Source organism: Apium graveolens, chromosome 6 (genome assembly GCF_009905375.1).
Source record: "Apium graveolens cultivar Ventura chromosome 6, ASM990537v1, whole genome shotgun sequence".
NCBI lineage: Eukaryota > Viridiplantae > Streptophyta > Magnoliopsida > Apiales > Apiaceae > Apium > Apium graveolens.
In genome coordinates, this window is record NC_133652.1 from 213,751,192 (window position 1) to 213,772,393 (window position 21,202).

Sequence of the window (21,202 nt, forward strand, 5' to 3'; positions counted from 1 at the left end):
TCGACAAAGAGTTTAAAGATCAAAACAATTCAGCAAGATGAAAAAGAAAGACGTTGGAGTCAAGATTCCTTTTCTAGATAAAGATAATTACCATCATTGGAAGGTAAAGATGCATCTTCATATGCTTTCTCAAGTTGAGGCCTTTGTGGACTGCATAGAAAGAGGTCCTCTTGTTCCAATGAGAGCTGCAACAGAAAATGAGCCATCTGTTCCCAAACCAAGGCATGAATGGTCTGATCCTGACATTGAACAAGTCAGGAAGGATAAAAAGGCCATGAACATTCTATTCAATGGAGTTGATGCAGACATGTTTGACAACATTATAAACTGCAAAACTGCCAAGGAAGTCTGGGATACTGTACAGATAATTTGTGATGGCATTGAGCAAGTTAGAGAAAATAAAATGCAGCTCTTGATTCAGCAATATGAGCATTTTCACAATGAGGAAAGTGAGTCACTCACTGACATTTTTAGTAGATTTCAAAAACTACTAAATGCTCTTAAGTTGCATGGAAGAGTCTATCAGACTAAAGACTCTAATCTGGAATTTCTCAGATCTCTTCCAAAGGAATGGAAACCAATGACAGTCTCATTGAGAAACTTACAAGATTATAAGGAGTTTACTTTGGAGAGGCTGTATGGCATCCTGAAGACCTATGAGCTTGAGATAGAGCAGGATGAAAGGATGGAGAGAGGAAAGAAGAAAGGAGGATCCATTGCACTAGTTGCTGATTTGGAAAAGGAGAAGGAAGTGAAGATGGAAGCTATAGAATCAATTTCAAAGGTCTGTGAGAATAAGGGCAAGGGGCTTGCAGCAGAAAGTGAAGATTCATTGAGCCAAGATAACATGGAGGACATTGATGAGCACCTAGCATTTCTTTCCAGGAGATTTTCCAAGCTCAAGTTCAAAAAGAACTTTGGAGCAGCCAAGCCAAATAGAAACATGGTGGATAAGTCAAAATTCAAATGTTTCAAATGTGGCTTGGCAGGGCATTTTGTAAATGAGTGTAGAAAGTCAGATTCCAGTAAGAAAAGGTTTGAGTCTGTGGATTATAAGCAAAAATACTTTGATCTACTCAAAAAAAAGGAAAGGGCTTTTATTACACAAAAGAATGACTGGGCAGCAGATGGTTTGGATGAAGATGAGGATGTCAGTTATGTCAATCTAGCCCTAATGGCCAAGTCTGATGAAACAGAGACAAGTTCCTCAAGCAATCAGGTAATTACTACAAACCTTGCACATTTATCTAAAGCTGAGTGTAATGATGCCATAAATGACATGTCTACAGAATTATATCATTTGTGTGTTACACTTAAGTCTCTTACTAAAGAAAATGCTAAAATCAAAGAAAATTACTTATTTTTAAGTGAGAGGAATAATGTGCTTGAGTCTCAGTTTATTGATTTTGAGAAATTAAGAATTGAGTGTAAGATTGCTAAGGAGGAATTAACTGAGTCCTTGAAAAAGGAAGAAATTTTAAAGAAGCAGCTCGAGCGTGAACAAGAGGTGATTAAAGCATGGAAAACATCCAGGGATGTCCATGCTCAAATCACCAAAGTTCAAGGAATTGAGTAATTTTGTGATGAAGCCTGAAAAAAGAATAAAGAGAAACTAGAACCTAATTTGGTAGATGGTTTGCTGATAGATGTAGACTCGACGGATGATGAGGATTATCCATCGGATAACAAAAAGTGTTATCCGTCGAAAGATGAAAATCCTCATCCGTCGGCTGTGAGCAAGCCCATTAGCAAAGCCAAACTAATCAAGCTAAATGAGAAGTATGGGTCTGTTTCCAAGAACTTTGTTTCAGGAGAGTCAAGCCAAGTTAAGAAAGGAAGAAAGGTTAATGTTGGTCACATGACTGTCAAACAGTTGAGTGACAGACTTGAGAAAATTGAGGTAAAAACAGATACTAAAAGGAAAAATAATAGGAATGGTGAAGTAGGGATTAACAAACATAATAACTATACACCTGGTAAATATGCTCCTAGAAAAATCTGTGTCAAGTGTGGTAGTGTAAATCATCTGTCTGTTAATTGCAAATCTGCCATGCCTACTCCCATGTATGTTCAGTCTCAATTTCCTAACATAAATGCCATGCCTCCCATGCCTGTTAATGCTATGCCTACACAGAATATGAATGCATAGTTTGCTAATATGAATCCATATTATGCTGCATACAGTATGCCTCAAATGCCATTTAGCATGCCTTACTGGAATAACATGTTTACACCAAGCATGCCATCTCCTGTTAGCCATAATATGCATAATAATTATGTTGCATTAAATGGTTTCAAAGGCCCAACCCAAATGACTAAGGAAGAATCTGAAATTTCTAAGTCAAATGAGTTAAGACCTAAGAAACAGAAGAAGAAAGCTAACAAAGCAGGACCCAAGGAAACTTGGGTACCAAAATCAACATGATTTGATTTTGATGTGTGCAGGGAAACAGAAGGAATCTTTGGTACTTAGATAGCGGTTGTTCAAGACACATGACTGGTGATTCTACCCTGCTCACAGAGTTTAAGGAGAGAGCTGGTCCAATTATTACTTTTGGAGATGACAGCAAGGGTTATACTGTGGGATATGGCTTGATTTCAAAGGACAATGCCATCATAGAGGAGGTTGCCTTAGTGGATGGTCTTAAACATAATTTGTTGAGTATCAGCCAGCTTTGTGACAAAGGCAATTCAGTAACCTTCAACAAAGAAGCCTGTGTTGTGACTAATAATCAAAGCAACAAAGTGGTTCTCACTGGTGTGAGAAGAGGAAATATGTACCTGGCTAATTTTAACTCAACTAAAGCTGAATCTGTAAATTGTCTTCTCAGTAAAGCAAGTCAAGATGAAAGTTGGCTATGGAACAAGAAGCTATCCCATTTAAACTTCAAGACCATGAATGAGCTGGTAAAGAAGGAACTAGTAAACATGAAGTGGAGAAACAAACCAAACACAGTATTATAACTCTTCGATCAGATCGAGGTGGTGAATACTTGAATGGAGAGTTTCTAGATTATCTCAAAGAAAATGGTATAGTCTCCCAGTGGACTCCTCCATATACTCCACAGTTGAATGGGGTATTTGAAAGGAGAAATCGAACTTTGTTAGACATGGTTCGGTCCATGATGAACTATGCGAATCTTCCAGTATGCCTATGGGGTTATGCATTAGAAACCTCAGCATATTTACTGAATAAGGTGCCTTCCAAATCTGTTCCTCAAACTCCATATGAGATATGGAAATAAAGGAAACTGAGTCTTAAACACGTTAAGATTTGGGGATTTCCAGCTTATGTCAAGAAAGTTGACCCAGATAAGCTGGAATCTCAAACCGTAAAATGTAATTTTGTGGGATATCCTAAAGAGACTTTGGGGTATTACTTTTACATCGATCATCGGGTGTTTGTCTCCAGACATGCTACCTTCTCGGAAAAGCAATTTATCCTTGAAGGAAATAGTGGGAGCAAAGTTGAACTTGATGAAGTTCAAGAAGCACAAACTACTACGGATCAAGTGGAAACACATGTTCAGACTGAACAACCTTCTGTGGAACAACCCATTCTTAGGACAGGGAGAGTGTCTCGCCAACCTGAGAGGTATTATGGCCTTGTCATTGAGAATGACAATGAGTTGTCAATCATTGATGATGACGACCCTGTGACCTATAATTAGGCTATGAGTAGTGTTGACTCAGAGAAATGGCATAGTGCCATAAAATCCGAAATAGAATCTATGTATACCAACCAAGTATGGACTCTGGTTGAGGCGCCTGAAGGTGTTAAGCCTATTGGGTGCAAGTGCGTATACAAAAGAAAGATTGGAGCAGATGGCCAGGTGGAGACCTATAAGGCCAGGCTCGTGGCAAAAGGATTCAAACAAAGGCAAGGGATTGACTTTGATGAAACTTTTTCGCTTGTAGCCCTATTAAAATCAATTCGGATTTTGCTTGCGATTGCTGCTAACTACGACTATGAGGTCTGGAAAATGGACGTGAAAACGGCCTTCCTCAATGGGGAACTTGAGGAGGAAATATATATGACACAGCCAGAGGGTTTTCTTTCCAAGGGAAAAGAACACCTAGTGTGTAAGCTGCTGCGAACCATATATGGTTTAAGGCAAGCTTCTCATAGATGGAACATCCGTTTTGATGAGACAATCAAAGAGTTTGGTTTTATCAAAAACATAGATGAACCATGTGTCTACAAGAAGGTTAGTGGGAGCGCGGTAACAATTCTTGTATTGTATGTGGATGACATACTTCTTATAGGAAATGATATACCGATGCTGCATCAGTCAAAGTATGGCTATCAAAGAACTTTACCATGAAGGACTTGGGAGAAGCATCCTACATTCTCGGTATGAAGATCTATAGAGATAGATCTAGAAGAATGATAGGTCTTACCCAGGGTATATACATCCGGAAAGTGCTTAAAAGGTTTAGCATGGAAAACTCCAAAAGAGGTCTCATACCGATGAGCCATGGAGTGTCCCTTTCCGAAAAAATGTCTCCTAAGACACCTGAGGAAAGAGAGCGTATGAGTAAGATTCCTTATGTTTCAGCAATAGGATCTATCATGTACGCGATGTTGTGTACAAGGCCTGATGTTGCTTATTCAATTAGTGTGACGAGCAGATATCAGTCCAATACAGGTGAAGACCACGGGAAAGCAGTGAAAAACATCCTTAAGTACTTGTGAAGGACTCAGGACATTTTTCTTATTTTTGGTGGTGAATCTGAGTTGAAAATAGAGGGTTATACTGACTCTAGTTTTCAATCAGAAAGTGATAGCAAATCCATGTCAGGGTACGTGTTTACTCTGAATGGTGGTACGATTAGTTGGAAGAGTTCCAAACAGTCTACAACGGCTGACTCCACAGCGGAAGCAGAATATATTGCTGCAAGTGAGGTTGCAAAAGAAGCCGTTTGGATGAGGAAATTTGTTTCTGAGTTGGGAGTTGTTCCTAGCGTTGAAGAGCCTATTGTGTTGTATTATGATAAAAACGCAGCAATAGCACAAGCTAAGGAACCTAGGTCTCATAAAAATTCCAAACATGTCCTGCGGCGCTTTCATCTGATTAGGGAGATTGTTGAAAGAGGAGACGTCAATGTCGAGAGAGTTGACACACATAACAACATAGCAGACCCTTTAACAAAGCCACTTTCTCAAAGTCACTTTGATCATCATAAAGACAAGATGGGTATTAGATACCAGAGTGATTGGCTTTAGTACAAGTGGGAGATTGAAAGAAATGTGTCCTAAGTCCAATCATGTATGAGGATTTAGGAATAACTTTGATGTAATTTGTTTTGATTTCATTGATATTAATAAAAGACTTGTTTTATTTTTATTACGGGCTCTATCTATTTTAAGTGTTTAAATAAGATATACCACAGTTTAGAGTAAAGCTTTTTATGGATTGTGATGAGATCATAATAATGAGACCTAAAAGATGATAACTCTAAACTTAAATAGTTCCTGGTTGTAGGATTACTAACTGTAATTAATAATCCGCAAAGATCGGTACATATTATGCTTGCTTCATTATGAAGGATGTCTGTTCCCATAGACATTTGTGTGGTGACACTATAGCTAGTATGTAGGTGCTTATTATAGAATAAGTTCACTGAACATGACTCACACAGCTGAACAACTGATGGAGTTCACTCACGTGTCAGCAGTTGTTCACATAGTGATAGTTGTATAAGTATCCTTAGACTTGAGGTCATCATAGTCATCTTGTGTACACTGAACTATGCTTTGGTTTAGTTCTTAGTCTCCGGGGACAATTATAAGGGCTCTACTGGGTATAGAAATTTGTACACGAAGATAGTGTATGATCAATAAAGGATCTACCCCTTCCAGTGAAGGAAGAGAATGTTCAATGCTGATCCACTTATGCTAGTTCAGGAATCTCTGGCCAGAGTGAATGAAATTAGAAAGGAGTTTCTAATTTACATTAAATAGAACTAAGCATAGTGAATGGGAAAGCAAATGATTAAATAAGATAGGCTTGACACAAGTTCCATGCCTTGTATTTAATCGTGACATTGCAGGGTAGAAGGAATTGATTGTACGGTAACTACTCACTGAATAGGTTCTTGATATTCTAAGCAGTGAATTCGTATTATCCGGATAGTCGCGATATGCTGAGAAGTATCCCTCACGATGCAGAATAAATATGATTAATTTATTAATTAATCGTATTTAACGAATTAGAGAATTTATATAAATAATAATAAAATAGTTTTATTATTATTTATTTCTACCACCGGCTTAATATTGAACCTACAGGGTCACACCATAAAAGATAATGATTTAATGGTGGAGGAATTAATTAATAATGGCTGGTAATTATTTATTTGTGAAATGAATAATTAATTTGCAAATTTAATAATTGATTAAATGAGATTTAATTAATTATAAATTAATTAAGAAAAGTTCTTAATATTATTAATTAAGAATTTAATTTTGGAAATTAAATAAAGTGAGAGAATTATTTCCAAAGTGTTTAGAAAAAGGATTAATAATTAAAAGGTGTTTTAATTATTAATTAATAGGTTAATAAAAATAAAGGGTTAATAATAATAATATTTAATGGGAAAATTTTCAGCTGAAAATTTTGCCTATAAATATACTATTATAAACCCTTATTTTGCCTCAACCTAAAAATTACAAAAACCTTAATTCTCTCCACCTCCTCCTCCTCCATTAAATCGATTTCTTGGTGGATACCGGTGAAGTGCTTCACACTTGAGGAGCAGCTGCTAAGGATCTCTGCTCGTGGTTCTTGGATCACTTTTAAAGGTTAGAAACGATCCCTCGATTTAAATCCTGATCTGTATGCGTATTATATAAATTTTATATCAAAAAAAATATTTTACCATGCTTCCGTGATAGATAAAATCCTGTACAAACTGCCTTCACGGTGCATTTATCTATAGCACAAAGCCCTTTGGCAAGGGTTCAGAATGTCCGATTCAAGGATAGATCACTACCAGATGGAGTAACTACTGTTATAACTTATAATGATATTCCAAGTGGAGGGGAGAATATAGGTTCCAAAACCATATTTGGTACAGAACCACTGTTTGCTGATGATATTACAAGTTGTGATGGCTAGTGTCTTGCTCTTGTGGTAATCTAGCTTTATCATGAATCTTGTATGTATTTAGTCTATGGTAACACTTCTTAACCACATACAACAAAAAATATGGTTTCTATGTAATTAATATCTTATTTAGGCTGCAGATACACAGAAGCTTGCCGATAGGGCTGCATCTCTGTCCATTGTTGATTATGATACTGATAATTTAGGCCTGCCAATATTAACTGTTGAAGAGGCTGTTGAGAAATCGAGTTTCTTCGAGGTTCCTCCCTTTTTGTATCCTGCACAAATTGGGGACTTCTCAATGGCATGGCTGAAGCTGACCACAAGATTAACTCTAAGGTAAATTGGTACTTTTCTCTTTATCCATGAAGTACAGAATTTCTTACAGACTTTGTCTTTGTCTCCTTACCATTCAAATCGGGAAACTATTAGAGGGGTTGATTTTCAGATCAAACTTGGTTCTCAATATTATTTTTATATGGAAACACAAACTGCCCTTGCTATCCCAGATGAAGACAATTGCATGGTGGTGTATAGTTCAATTCAGTGTCCTGAGTACGTACACTCAATGATTGCAAGATGTCTTGGTATTCCAGAACACAATGTTCGTGTGACTACAAGAAGGGTTGGAGGAGGCTTCGGTGGAAAGGCGATAAAGGCCATGCCTGTGAGTATACTTTTTGTTTCTAGAAAATGCAATTTACTAAGCCAGTTTGAATTGATGTTTGTCAACTTCTCCAAATAATTTTAATAATAAACCAACATCCTACTGATTATAAAATATTCTTATCTATTTTAAACATATAGATTATTAATGACAGCACTCTATCTCTCACGTGTTAATGAAGTAATAGGTTGCATTATGATGTTGTTAGGACACTTTCATCGACTACACATCATTTGTTTTGGGTTTAGAGTAATATTTTTTGTAGGAAAACAAAGTAATCTGCTGATACCTTCATTATAATTTGTAACACAAGAAAATTTAGGATTCAGATCAAAAAAGATAGTAGGGCGGGGTTGCTAAAAAGGAAAATTTAAGGTTGACATTGACTATAATTCATGTTTTATTCTTTCATTCTGTTCATGTTCGTACTTGGTAAATCGGATTTTAGGTAGCTACAGCATGTGCATTTGCAGCTCACAAATTGCGTCGTCCTGTGCGAATGTATCTTAATCGTAAGACTGACATGATAATGGCGGGAGGAAGACATCCCATAAAGATAACATATGATGTTGGGTTCAAATCTGATGGAAAGATTACAGCCCTACACCTGTATATTTTGATCAATGCAGGGATGTGTGCAGATATAAGCCCTGTACTTCCAAGTAACATGTTGGGTGTGCTTAAGAAATATGACTGGGGAGCTTTATCTTTTGACATTAAGGTATGCAAAACAAACCATTCCAATAAATCTGTAATGCGAGCCCCTGGGGAGGTGCAACCATCTTTTATTGTGGAAGCTGTAATGGAACATGTTGCATCTATGCTTTCCATGAAAGTAGATTCTGTTAGATACAGGAACCTTCACACATTTGATAGTATTAATTTATTCTATAAGCATAGGGCAGGAGAACTTGTGGAGTATACTATGCCGTCTATCTGGGACAAATTACAGATATCATCAAGTATTAGCCAAAGAACTGAAAAGATACAACAGTTTAATTAAAAGAATTTATGGAAGAAAAGGGGGATTTCTTGGGTTCCCATTGTGCATGAAGTCATCGTGAGACCTACCCCAGGGAAAGTAAGAATTCATTCAGATGGATCATTGTTGTAGAAGTTGGTGGGATTGAGCTTGAGCAAGGGCTCCGGACGAAGGTAAAACAAATGACTGCATATGCACTTAGTTCAATTCAATGCGTTGAAATTGAAAACTTCCTGGATAAGGTACGGATTGTTCAAGCAGATTCATTGAGTTTAATTCAAGGTGGGTTCACTGCTGGAAGTACGACATCTGAAGCAAGATGCAAAGCAGTAAGAATTTGCTGCAACATTTTGATTGAACGACTTGCCCCTCTTAAAGAAAAGTTGCAGGATCAAATGATTTCTTTGACCTGGGATACTTTAGTTCTCCAGGTATCTCTCATCTCTTGATAAGAATTTATCAAAACTTCTCAAATTCTCTCATATCAGGTTTCTCCTTGCAAGCACTTTGTTTTGTTAGTTGTATCGACCAAAGAATAAAATTTTCAACAATGTAGGCCCTTGCCTGTATATATAATAGTGGTTACGCATATCTTCTTAAAGAGTATACACTATACATGGATTTAAGAGACCTGCACTATTTCCTGGTCTGATGAAAACCTAACACCGGCATAACTGGATTAAAATAAAAGTGCAATAAATGCAGGTACTTTACTGGGTTGATTTTACTGGCTATTATAAGTGGATATATTATAGTGGTTGGTCATATTTTCTTAAAGGTATACACTATACATGTATTTAAGAGACCTGCACTATTTACTGATTTAATGAAAATCTCACGCCACTCCCGCTACTCGTAACTGGATTAACATTAAACTGCTATACAGTAAATGCAGGTACTTTACTGGGTTGATTTAACCGAACCATTATAAGTGGATAATTTTAATTGAATTTAATAAGTTTGGTAAAGGTTAACTACGTGGATTCTAAATACTCACCCACATTGCACATATGGCTTCCCTGATGATTGAACTTTCGATGTAGGCATCTGCACACATGCCTTCCCTGATGATTGAGCCCTCAGCCTGTTATTAAGTAGAGGAGAGATGTATCGGTTAGGCTAAGCCTTGCAGATTAACTGCTTTGAAGGGTGGATTGTAGTTTATGTGAGATGTTATTCAAGTCTAGTACAATGACAACATACTCTGTACTTTATTCTGTATATTTGTTAAGTATAAGATTATAGTTAATTTGTTTACCTGTGATGAAAAACATGTGAGAAACATTTAGGAATTAGTAGTATGAGACAGAATAATTAATAACAGAATAACATTGAGAAACTTGAAGAAGCATCATTTGTTGATTTTATTAGCTTAAATCAGTTCAACTATTTCTATCAGACTACGACTTTTGCAGTGAAAACTATTTTGTTTAAAAGATAAATATATATTAGCTTAGTCAAGGTGTTTATGAGCATCAATTGGTTAGACTTTTTTGAATAGAAAATATAACATTGTTGTGAAGCCTTGGGCAACAGCTTGATGGAGTATCTACTGATTCTCATATTTAAATTATCCTCAACATGCAGGCACATATGCAAGCTGTGAACTTTTCAGCAAGTTCATACTTTGTGCCTAACTTCAATTCCATGCAATACTTGAATTATGGTGCTGTAGTAAGAGGGGTAAGTTGGCTCCTAATACATTTCTTTTGGGATCTCGATATCTACTTAAAATAGTTAAGTTTTTGAATATATCTTGAAGCAACCTTGCGTGCATACTCGCTTTCACCGATAATGGAACACTATTTTTAGAAAGCTGATTTCGAATGCATTTTTAGTTTCATAACTTATATGCTAAGGACAAATATATTTGTACTTCAGGTGGAGATAAATACTATGGCTGGAGAAACGATATCATCTACGATTGCGGACAGAGCTTGAACCCTGTTGTAGATTTGGGACAGGTTTGTCAAACTTCTTGAATCAGAATCTGATTGTATTTAATTTTTCATTAGTCATCATTTTTGGTAAGCTGAAACAACATCCATCCTGTAAATTAGAAAATATTTGATAGGACCATACTGACAAAATAAAAGATAACTAACTAGAGTTGCTACTAGAATCGAAAAACTTGGACGGATCCTACCTGATATGTGTTGATTTTTGTTAAATATTATGCGATTGCATATAAATATTCTGGTATGTAGTTGACTGCAGTTGAATAAAGTATATTTTGAGTTTTATTCTTATACAGATTGAAGGGGCTTTTGTTCAAGGAAATTGGATTCTTCATGTCTGAAGAGTACCTTACTAATTTAGATGGATTGGTGGTGGCGGATAGCACATGGACGTACAAGATACCAACAATTGATACAATCCCAAAGCAGTTTAATGTCGAGGTACTTAACAGCGAACATCACAAAAACCGTGTTCTTTCATCTAAAGGTATGGCTGCTCTCTTTATTTGGCTGATCGGTTATAATAGAACTAATCTATAATCATGTAAATGGGTTCAAAATTTAAATTTGATAACCTGCTACTATACTAGAATTGCAAAGACATGGGAAGATAATAAGATATGTAGAAATAAATTAAAATTTAGTCACTATTAATTTTACTAAAAGCTTAAATGGTTATTCACTATTGTATTTTTGTAAATCTTACAACATATCAAGCAGCAGTGCTTTCAAGCACTGCTTTACAATATTTTAAAGTTTGAAATTTTTTAAACAACTGCTTTAAAATATTTTTGAAAATGTCAACTTGTCTTTAAACGAATGTTATACTTTCAAGCAGTTGTTGCAAAGCTTCTCATTTCCTCTTGTTTGCTAGATTACCTGCTAATGCATAGACTTGCACCTTCATCACCCTTATCAGTTGAGGTTCTAGTCATTTATATATATAGATACTGAAGTCTAACTGAATTGCAGCTTCTGGAGAACCACCTTTAGTTTTGGCAGTTTCAGTACACTGTGCAACAAGGGCTGCCATTAAGGAAGCTCGAAAACAGCTCCGTTCTTGGAATAATTCATCCGACGAGTGTAATGTATCATTCCAGGTAGATTTCCCTGCTACCATGCCTTGTAAAGCAACTGTGGACTGAATTATGTAGAGTCGTACTTGAAACACTTGTTATCTCATGAAGGAAGCAAACCGTCTTAATGGTTATCTTTTGGTAAGTAGGATAGATGTGAATTGATATTATGTCCATCCAACTGAAAATAATAGGTTTGATGTACTCTAATTAGCACAATACATGCATATTAGATTGTGACTTGAAACTATAGAAGTTAGGCTGTAAAACTACAAGTGATGAGTTGTGGATGAAGTGAAGCAGTTGTGAGGAAAGAAAGCAGTGGCGGAGCCAGGAATAAAATTTAGGGAGGGCCGAGCTTTAAAAAAAATCAAAAAAATTGAACAAACAATATTTTGAAAGAGATGTGTCCTAAGTCCAATCATGTATGAGGATTTAGGAATAACTTTGATATAATCTGTTTTGATTTCATTGATATTAATAAAAGACTTGTTTTGTTTTTATTACGGGCTCTATCTATTTTAAGTGTTTAAATAAGATACACCACAGTTTAGAGTAAAGCTTTTTATGGATTGTGATGAGATCATAATAATGAGACCTAAAAGATGATAACTCTAAACTTAAATAGTTCCTGGTTGTAGGATTACTAACTGTAATTAATAATCCGCAAAGATCGGTACATATTATGCTTGCTTCATTATGAAGGATGTCTGTTCCCATAGACATTTGTGTGGTGACACTATAGCTAGTATGTAGGTGCTTATTATAGAATAAGTTCACTGAACATGACTCACACAGCTGAACAACTGATGGAGTTCACTCACGTGTCAGCAGTTGTTCACATAGTGATAGTTGTATAAGTATCCTTAGACTTGAGGTCATCATAGTCATCTTGTGTACACTGAACTATGCTTTGGTTTAGTTCTTAGTCTCCGGGGACAATTATAAGGGCTCTACTGGGTATAGAAATTTGTACACGAAGATAGTGTATGATCAATAAAGGATCTACCCCTTCCAGTAAAGGAAGAGAATGTTCAATGCTGATCCACTTATGCTAGTTCAGGAATCTCTGGCCAGAGTGAATGAAATTAGAAAGGAGTTTCTAATTTACATTAAATAGAACTAAGCATAGTGAATGGGAAAGCAAATGATTAAATAAGATAGGCTTGACACAAGTTCCATGCCTTGTATTTAATCGTGACATTGCAAGGTAGAAGGAATTGATTGTACGGTAACTACTCACTGAATAGGTTCTTGATATTCTAAGCAGTGAATTCGTATTATCCGGATAGTCGCGATATGCTGAGAAGTATCCCTCACGATGCAGAATAAATATGATTAATTTATTAATTAATCGTATTTAATGAATTAGAGAATTTATATAAATAATAATAAAATAGTTTTATTATTATTTATTTCTACCACCGGCTTAATATTGAACCTACAGGGTCACACCATAAAAGATAATGATTTAATGGTGGAGGAATTAATTAATAATGGCTGGTAATTATTTATTTGTGAAATGAATAATTAATTTGCAAATTTAATAATTGATTAAATGAGATTTAATTAATTATAAATTAATTAAGAAAAGTTCTTAATATTATTAATTAAGAATTTAATTTTGGAAATTAAATAAAGTGAGAGAATTATTTCCAAAGTGTTTAGAAAAAGGATTAATAATTAAAAGGTGTTTTAATTATTAATTAATAGGTTAATAAAAATAAAGGGTTAATAATAATAATATTTAATGGGAAAATTTTCAGCTGAAAATTTTGCCTATAAATATACTATTATAAACCCTTATTTTGCCTCAACCTAAAAATTACAAAAACCCTAATTCTCTCCACCTCCTCCTCCTCCATTAAATCGATTTCTTGGTGGATACCGGTGAAGTGCTTCACACTTGAGGAGCAGCTGCTAAGGATCTCTGCTCGTGGTTCTTGGATCACTTTTAAAGGTTAGAAACGATCCCTCGATTTAAATCATGATCTGTATGCGTATTATATAAATTTTATATCAAAAAAAAATATTTTACCATGCTTCCGTGATAGATAAAATCCTGCACAAACTGCCTTCACGGTGCATTTATCTATAGCACAAAGCCCTTTGGCAAGGGTTCAGAATGTCCGATTCAAGGATAGATCACTACCAGATGGAGTAACTATTGTTATAACTTATAATGATATTCCAAGTGGAGGGGAGAATATAGGTTCCAAAACCATATTTGGTACAGAACCACTGTTTGCTGATGATATTACAAGTTGTGATGGCTAGTGTCTTGCTCTTGTGGTAATCTAGCTTTATCATGAATCTTGTATGTATTTAGTCTATGGTAACACTTCTTAACCACATACAACAAAAAATATGGTTTCTATGTAATTAATATCTTATTTAGGCTGCAGATACACAGAAGCTTGCCGATAGGGCTGCATCTCTGTCCATCGTTGATTATGATACTGATAATTTAGGCCTGCCAATATTAACTGTTGAAGAGGCTGTTGAGAAATCAAGTTTCTTCGAGGTTCCTCCCTTTTTGTATCCTGCACAAATTGGGGACTTCTCAATGGCATGGCTGAAGCTGACCACAAGATTAACTCTGAGGTAAATTGGTACTTTTCTCTTTATCAATGAAGTATAGAATTTCTTACAGACTTTGTCTTTGTCTCCTTACCATTCAAATCGGGAAACTATTAGAGGGGTTGATTTTCAGATCAAACTTGGTTCTCAATATTATTTTTATATGGAAACACAAACTGCCCTTGCTATCCCAGACGAAGACAATTGCATGGTGGTGTATAGTTCAATTCAGTGTCCTGAGTACGTACACTCAGTGATTGCAAGATGTCTTGGTATTCCAGAACATAATGTTCGTGTGACTACGAGAAGGGTTGGAGGAGGCTTCGGTGGAAAGGCAATAAAGGCCATGCCTGTGAGTATACTTTTTGTTTCTAGAAAATGCAATTTACTAAGCCAGTTTGAATTGATGTTTGTCAACTTCTCCAAATAATTTTAATAATAAACCAACATCCTACTGATTATAAAATATTCTTATCTATTTTAAACATATAGATTATTAATGACAGCACTCTATCTCTCACGTGTTAATGAAGTAATAGGTTGCATTATGATGTTGTTAGGACACTTTCATCGACTACACATCATTTGTTTTGGGTTTAGAGTAATATTTTTTGTAGGAAAACAAAGTAATCTGCTGATACCTTCATTATAATTTGTAACACAAGAAAATTTGGGATTCAGATAAAAAAAGATAGTAGGGTGGGGTTGCTAAAAAGGAAAATTTAAGATTGACATTGACTATAATTCATGTTTTATTCTTTCATTCTGTTCATGTTCGTACTTGGTAAATCGGATTTTAGGTAGCTGTAGCATGTGCACTTGCAGCTCACAAATTGCGTCGTCCTGTGCGAATGTATCTTAATCGTAAGACTGACATGATAATGGCGGGAGGAAGACATCCCATACAGATGACATATGATGTTGGGTTCAAATCTGATGGAAAGATTACAGCCCTACACCTGTATATTTTGATCAATGCAGGGATGTGTGCAGATATAAGCCCTGTACTTCCAAGTAACATGTTGGGTGTGCTTAAGAAATATGACTGGGGAGCTTTATCTTTTGACATTAAGGTATGCAAAACAAACCATTCCAATAAATCTGTAATGCGAGCCCCTGGGGAGGTGCAGCCATCTTTTATTGTGGAAGCTGTAATGGAACATGTTGCATCTATGCTTTCCATGAAAGTAGATTCTGTTAGATATAGGAACCTTCACACATTTGATAGTATTAATTTATTCTATAAGCATAGGGCAGGAGAACTTGTGGAGTATACTATGCCGTCTATCTGGGACAAATTACAGATATCATCAAGTATTAGCCAAAGAACTGAAAAGATACAACAGTTTAATTAAAAGAATTTATGGAAGAAAAGGGGGATTTCTCGGGTTCCCATTGTGCATGAAGTCATCGTGAGACCTACCCCAGGGAAAGTAAGCATTTATTCAGATGGATCCATTGTTGTAGAAGTTGGTGGGATTGAGCTTGAGCAAGGGCTCCGGACGAAGGTAAAACAAATGACTACATATGCACTTAGTTCAATTCAATGCGTTGAAATTGAAAACTTCCTGGATAAGGTACGGATTGTTCAAGCAGATTCATTGAGTTTAATTCAAGGTGGGTTCACTGCTGTAAGCACGACATCTGAAGCAAGATGCAAAGCAGTAAGAATTTGCTGCAACATTTTGATTGAACGACTTGCCCCTCTTAAAGAAAAGTTGTAGGATCAAATGATTTCTTTGACCTGGGATACTTTAGTTCTCCAGGTATCTCTCATCTCTTGATAAGAATTTATCAAAACTTCTCAAATTCTCTCATATCAGGTTTCTCCTTGCAAGCACTTTGTTTTATTAGTTGTATCGACCAAAGAATAAAATTTTCAACAATGTAGGCCCTTGCCTGTATATATAATAGTGGTTACGCATATCTTCTTAAAGAGTATACACTATACATGGATTTAAGAGACCTGCACTATTTCCTGGTCTGATGAAAACCTAACACCGGCATAACTGGATTAAAATAAAAGTGCAATAAATGCAGGTACTTTACTGGGTTGATTTTACTGGCTATTATAAGTGGATATATTATAGTGGTTGGTCATATTTTCTTAAAGGTATACACTATACATGTATTTAAGAGACCTGCACTATTTACTGATTTAATGAAAATCTCACGCCACTCCCGCTACTCGTAACTGGATTAACATTAAACTGCTATACAGTAAATGCAGGTACTTTACTGGGTTGATTTAACCGAACCATTATAAGTGGATAATTTTAATTGAATTTAATAAGTTTGGTAAAGGTTAACTACGTGGATTCTAAATACTCACCCACATTGCACATATGGCTTCCCTGATGATTGAACTTTCGATGTAGGCATCTGCACACATGCCTTCCCTGATGATTGAGCCCTCAGCCTGTTATTAAGTAGAGGAGAGATGTATCGGTTAGGCTAAGCCTTGCAGATTAACTGCTTTGAAGGGTGGATTGTAGTTTATGTGAGATGTTATTCAAGTCTAGTACAATGACAACATACTCTGTACTTTATTCTGTATATTTGTTAAGTATAAGATTATAGTTAATTTGTTTACCTGTGATGAAAAACATGTGAGAAACATTTAGGAATTAGTAGTATGAGACAGAATAATTAATAACAGAATAACATTGAGAAACTTGAAGAAGCATCATTTGTTGATTTTATTAGCTTAAATCAGTTCAACTATTTCTATCAGACTACGACTTTTGCAGTGAAAACTATTTTGTTTAAAAGATAAATATATATTAGCTTAGTCAAGGTGTTTATGAGCATCAATTGGTTAGACTTTTTTGAATAGAAAATATAACATTGTTGTGAAGCCTTGGGCAACAGCTTGATGGAGTATCTACTGATTCTCATATTTAAATTATCCTCAACATGCAGGCACATATGCAAGCTGTGAACTTTTCAGCAAGTTCATACTTTGTGCCTAACTTCAATTCCATGCAATACTTGAATTATGGTGCTGTAGTAAGAGGGGTAAGTTGGCTCCTAATACATTTCTTTTGGGATCTCGATATCTACTTAAAATAGTTAAGTTTTTGAATATATCTTGAAGCAACCTTGCGTGCATACTCGCTTTCACCGATAATGGAACACTATTTTTAGAAAGCTGATTTCGAATGCATTTTTAGTTTCATAACTTATATGCTAAGGACAAATATATTTGTACTTCAGGTGGAGATAAATACTATGGCTGGAGAAACGATATCATCTACGATTGCGGACAGAGCTTGAACCCTGTTGTAGATTTGGGACAGGTTTGTCAAACTTCTTGAATCAGAATCTGATTGTATTTAATTTTTCATTAGTCATCATTTTTGGTAAGCCGAAACAACATCCATCCTGTAAATTAGAAAATATTTGATAGGACCATACTGACAAAATAAAAGATAACTAACTAGAGTTGCTACTAGAATCGAAAAACTTGGATGGATCATACCTGATATGTGTTGATTTTTGTTAAATATTATGCGATTGCATGTAAATATTCTGGTATGTAGTTGACTGCAGTTGAATAAAGTATATTTTGAGTTTTATTCTTATACAGATTGAAGGGGCTTTTGTTCAAGGAAATTGGATTCTTCATGTCTGAAGAGTACCTTACTAATTTAGATGGATTGGTGGTGGCGGATAGCACATGGACGTACAAGATACCAACAATTGATACAATCCCAAAGCAGTTTAATGTCGAGGTACTTAACAGCGAACATCACAAAAACCGTGTTCTTTCATCTAAAGGTATGGCTGCTCTCTTTATTTGGCTGATCGATTATAATAGAACTAATCTATAATCATGTAAATGGGTTCAAAATTTAAATTTGATAACCTGCTACTATACTAGAATTGCAAAGACATGGGAAGATAATAAGATATGTAGAAATAAATTAAAATTTAGTCACTATTAATTTTACTAAAAGCTTAAATGGTTATTCACTATTGTATTTTTATAAATCTTACAACATATCAAGCAGCAGTGCTTTCAAGCACTGCTTTACAATATTTTAAAGTTTGAAATTTTTTAAACAACTGCTTTAAAATATTTTTGAAAATGTCAACTTGTCTTTAAACGAATGTTATACTTTCAAGCAGTTGTTGCAAAGCTTCTCATTTCCTCTTGTTTGCTAGATTACCTGCTAATGCATAGACTTGCACCTTCATCACCCTTATCAGTTGAGGTTCTAGTCATTTATATATATAAATACTGAAGTCTAACTGAATTGCAGCTTCTGGAGAACCACATTTACTTTTGGCAGTTTCAGTACACTGTGCAACAAGGGCTGCCATTAAGGAAGCTCGAAAACAGCTCCGTTCTTGGAATAATTCATCCGACGAGTGTAATGTATCATTCCAGGTAGATTTCCATGCTACCATGCCTTGTAAAGCAACTGTGGACTGAATTATGTAGAGTCGTACTTGAAACACTTGTTATCTCATGAAGGAAGCAAACCGTCTTAATGGTTATCTTTTGGTAAGTAGGATAGATGTGAATTGATATTATGTCCATCCAACTCAAAATAATAGGTTCGATGTACTCTAATTAGCACAATACATGCATATTAGATTGTGACTTGAAACTATAGAAGTTAGGCTGTAAAACTACAAGTGATGAGTTGTGGATGAAGTGAAGCAGTTGTGAGGAAAGAAAGCAGTGGCGGAGCCAGGAATAAAATTTAGGGAGGGCCGAGCTTTAAAAAAAATCAAAAAAATTGAACAAACAATATTTTGGAAGATAAAAATTCCATTATAAGAAATGTGATTGAAGAAGTTAAAGAAGATGGTCATGGGAATCGACCCGCGGCCTCCCTTGCCAATGTCCTACATCATCTTCACCACTACACCAAAGCCACTTTTTTGGAACTTAACAGCACAAATATTACTTAGTCTAAAACTTCAGGGAGGACCAAAGCTGCCCTGAAGGAAAGTGAAGAATAAGAGTTCCATGAAAAAGTGCAACTCTTGGAGCCTGTTTGTACAATGCTTAAAGCCTAATGGCCCTAATCTCCAAGTGATTTTTGACTTTAAACCTAAAAATATTCTGTTTTTAAAGTTTTAAAAATAGTGAATGAAAAAAATAGTGAAGTTGATATTAGGTAATTTTTTAGACAACTTATTTTATTTTAATAATCTTATTTAATAAAAGTTAATATCATTAATTCGATAAATGGCACCAAAATTATTTTTAAATTTATATTTTAAATAGTTTATAACTTACATAATACAAAATTACCTAAATAGATATTAATTTAAAATTTCATATGTTACTTATCACTCTACACATCTTTAAGTCCTAAATACTAATTTCAAACTAACCCAAGGGTGTTGTATAAATTCAGACTTTGTAATTGACCATTTTAAGAATAAAGAAGTTTTATATATAATAAAACCTACATTAAGAAATATTCCTGACACCAAAAAAAAATATATTACATAAAGTTTATTCTTTAATAGAGTTTAGTACATAAATTTAAAATTTTAATCTCGATATTTTATAATACGAAGGCCTAAGAACGGAACTAGTCGTCTGGTTCACCCTTACACTACTAGACGTCACTGATACGTGAAATGAAACGGAGATATTTTTAGAAATAATATTAAGTAATTTTTGTACTCGAGAGGATTAAAAATATTTTAAAATATGAAACCCTTGAGATTAAAAGATTAGAAGGCTTGAAGATGCAAAGAATTACAGCCCGAGAATTTACACGATTTATTTATTCAATGGCTGATTTTTTATTAAATGAATAAATGGAAATCAATTCATTTATTTATTTAATTTTACATCAACAATTACTTTTAAATAAATAATTTAATATTTGATTTTTATAAAATGAATAAATGAAATCCAATTATTTATTTATTTAATTTAACATCAATTATTTATTTCTGAGCTTGCCAAATAAATGCAGTCTTGAGTGGCGATTAATTTAGTAAAAAAAATCACAGAACTGAGTTTACAAAGAAATGAATAAATGGTCGGTTCTCTGATTATTTGGTTGAAATGCTTTAGCGTGTGTCATGCAAGTCCTGAACTGCTTTTCCGTGTGTATGTGACACGCGAGTGGAAAATACTCACCTATTGCTTTGGTTAAATCAGCCGCGTGGTCTTCAAACCCTAGAGGGTAGCAAACCACAAGTCGCAAGTCATATGGGGTTGTGTGGAAACTAAGTAAATTCCTTACCCTGTAGTCGCCAGTTAGGGAATTTCCGTCCATGGTTTAATGGGTCGCAAGTAAATATTCTGCACTACAGATGAAGTGAAGTCGCAAGTTAGTGGGAGACTTGAAAAAAAAATGTAAGTGCAGTACCCCAAGAATTCCAAGTAGCAAGTCAGGGAATTTTTCTAAGGCATGTAAAAGGAAGCTGGAGTCACAAGTAAAATTTAAGTGAAGGCTAATACAGGTCGCAAGTAAAATTAAAGTACAGCCGGTAATTGCAAGTAACATGAAAATGCTAGCTGTATCAATTTAAATGTTTGGTCCTTGTTAAGTCACGTAGCCTTTTTCTCTCTCCAGCCTATCACCCTATATAATCAATAGATGTAGATTGTAAATGTATCTCTCCAATTTTCTAAACAGTGCAAAACTCTTGCAAAATAATTTCAGCATTTTCTAAAAAGATTGATTTGACAAGAAATTGTCATGTCCAATTTAATTCACACCATTTAAAGCCTTACAAACTTGTAACACTCATTATTTAATTTTCCTTTGATTATGTATTTAATACCTTTTGATAAGTGTTTTAGATTTTTAGAGTGACAAGACCAACCCTAGATTTATAATTCATTGCTT

The 21,202-nt window shown here is 35.0% G+C and overlaps 2 pseudogenes; both read left to right on the forward strand.

Annotated features, from left to right (window-relative positions):
- LOC141665723 (abscisic-aldehyde oxidase-like) overlaps nucleotides 1–11,920 on the forward strand; it is a 46,050-nt pseudogene extending 34,130 nt beyond the window's left edge.
- Nucleotides 11,920–18,869, forward strand: LOC141665724 (abscisic-aldehyde oxidase-like; annotated as a pseudogene).
- Nucleotides 18,870–21,202: the final 2,333 nt, after the last annotated feature.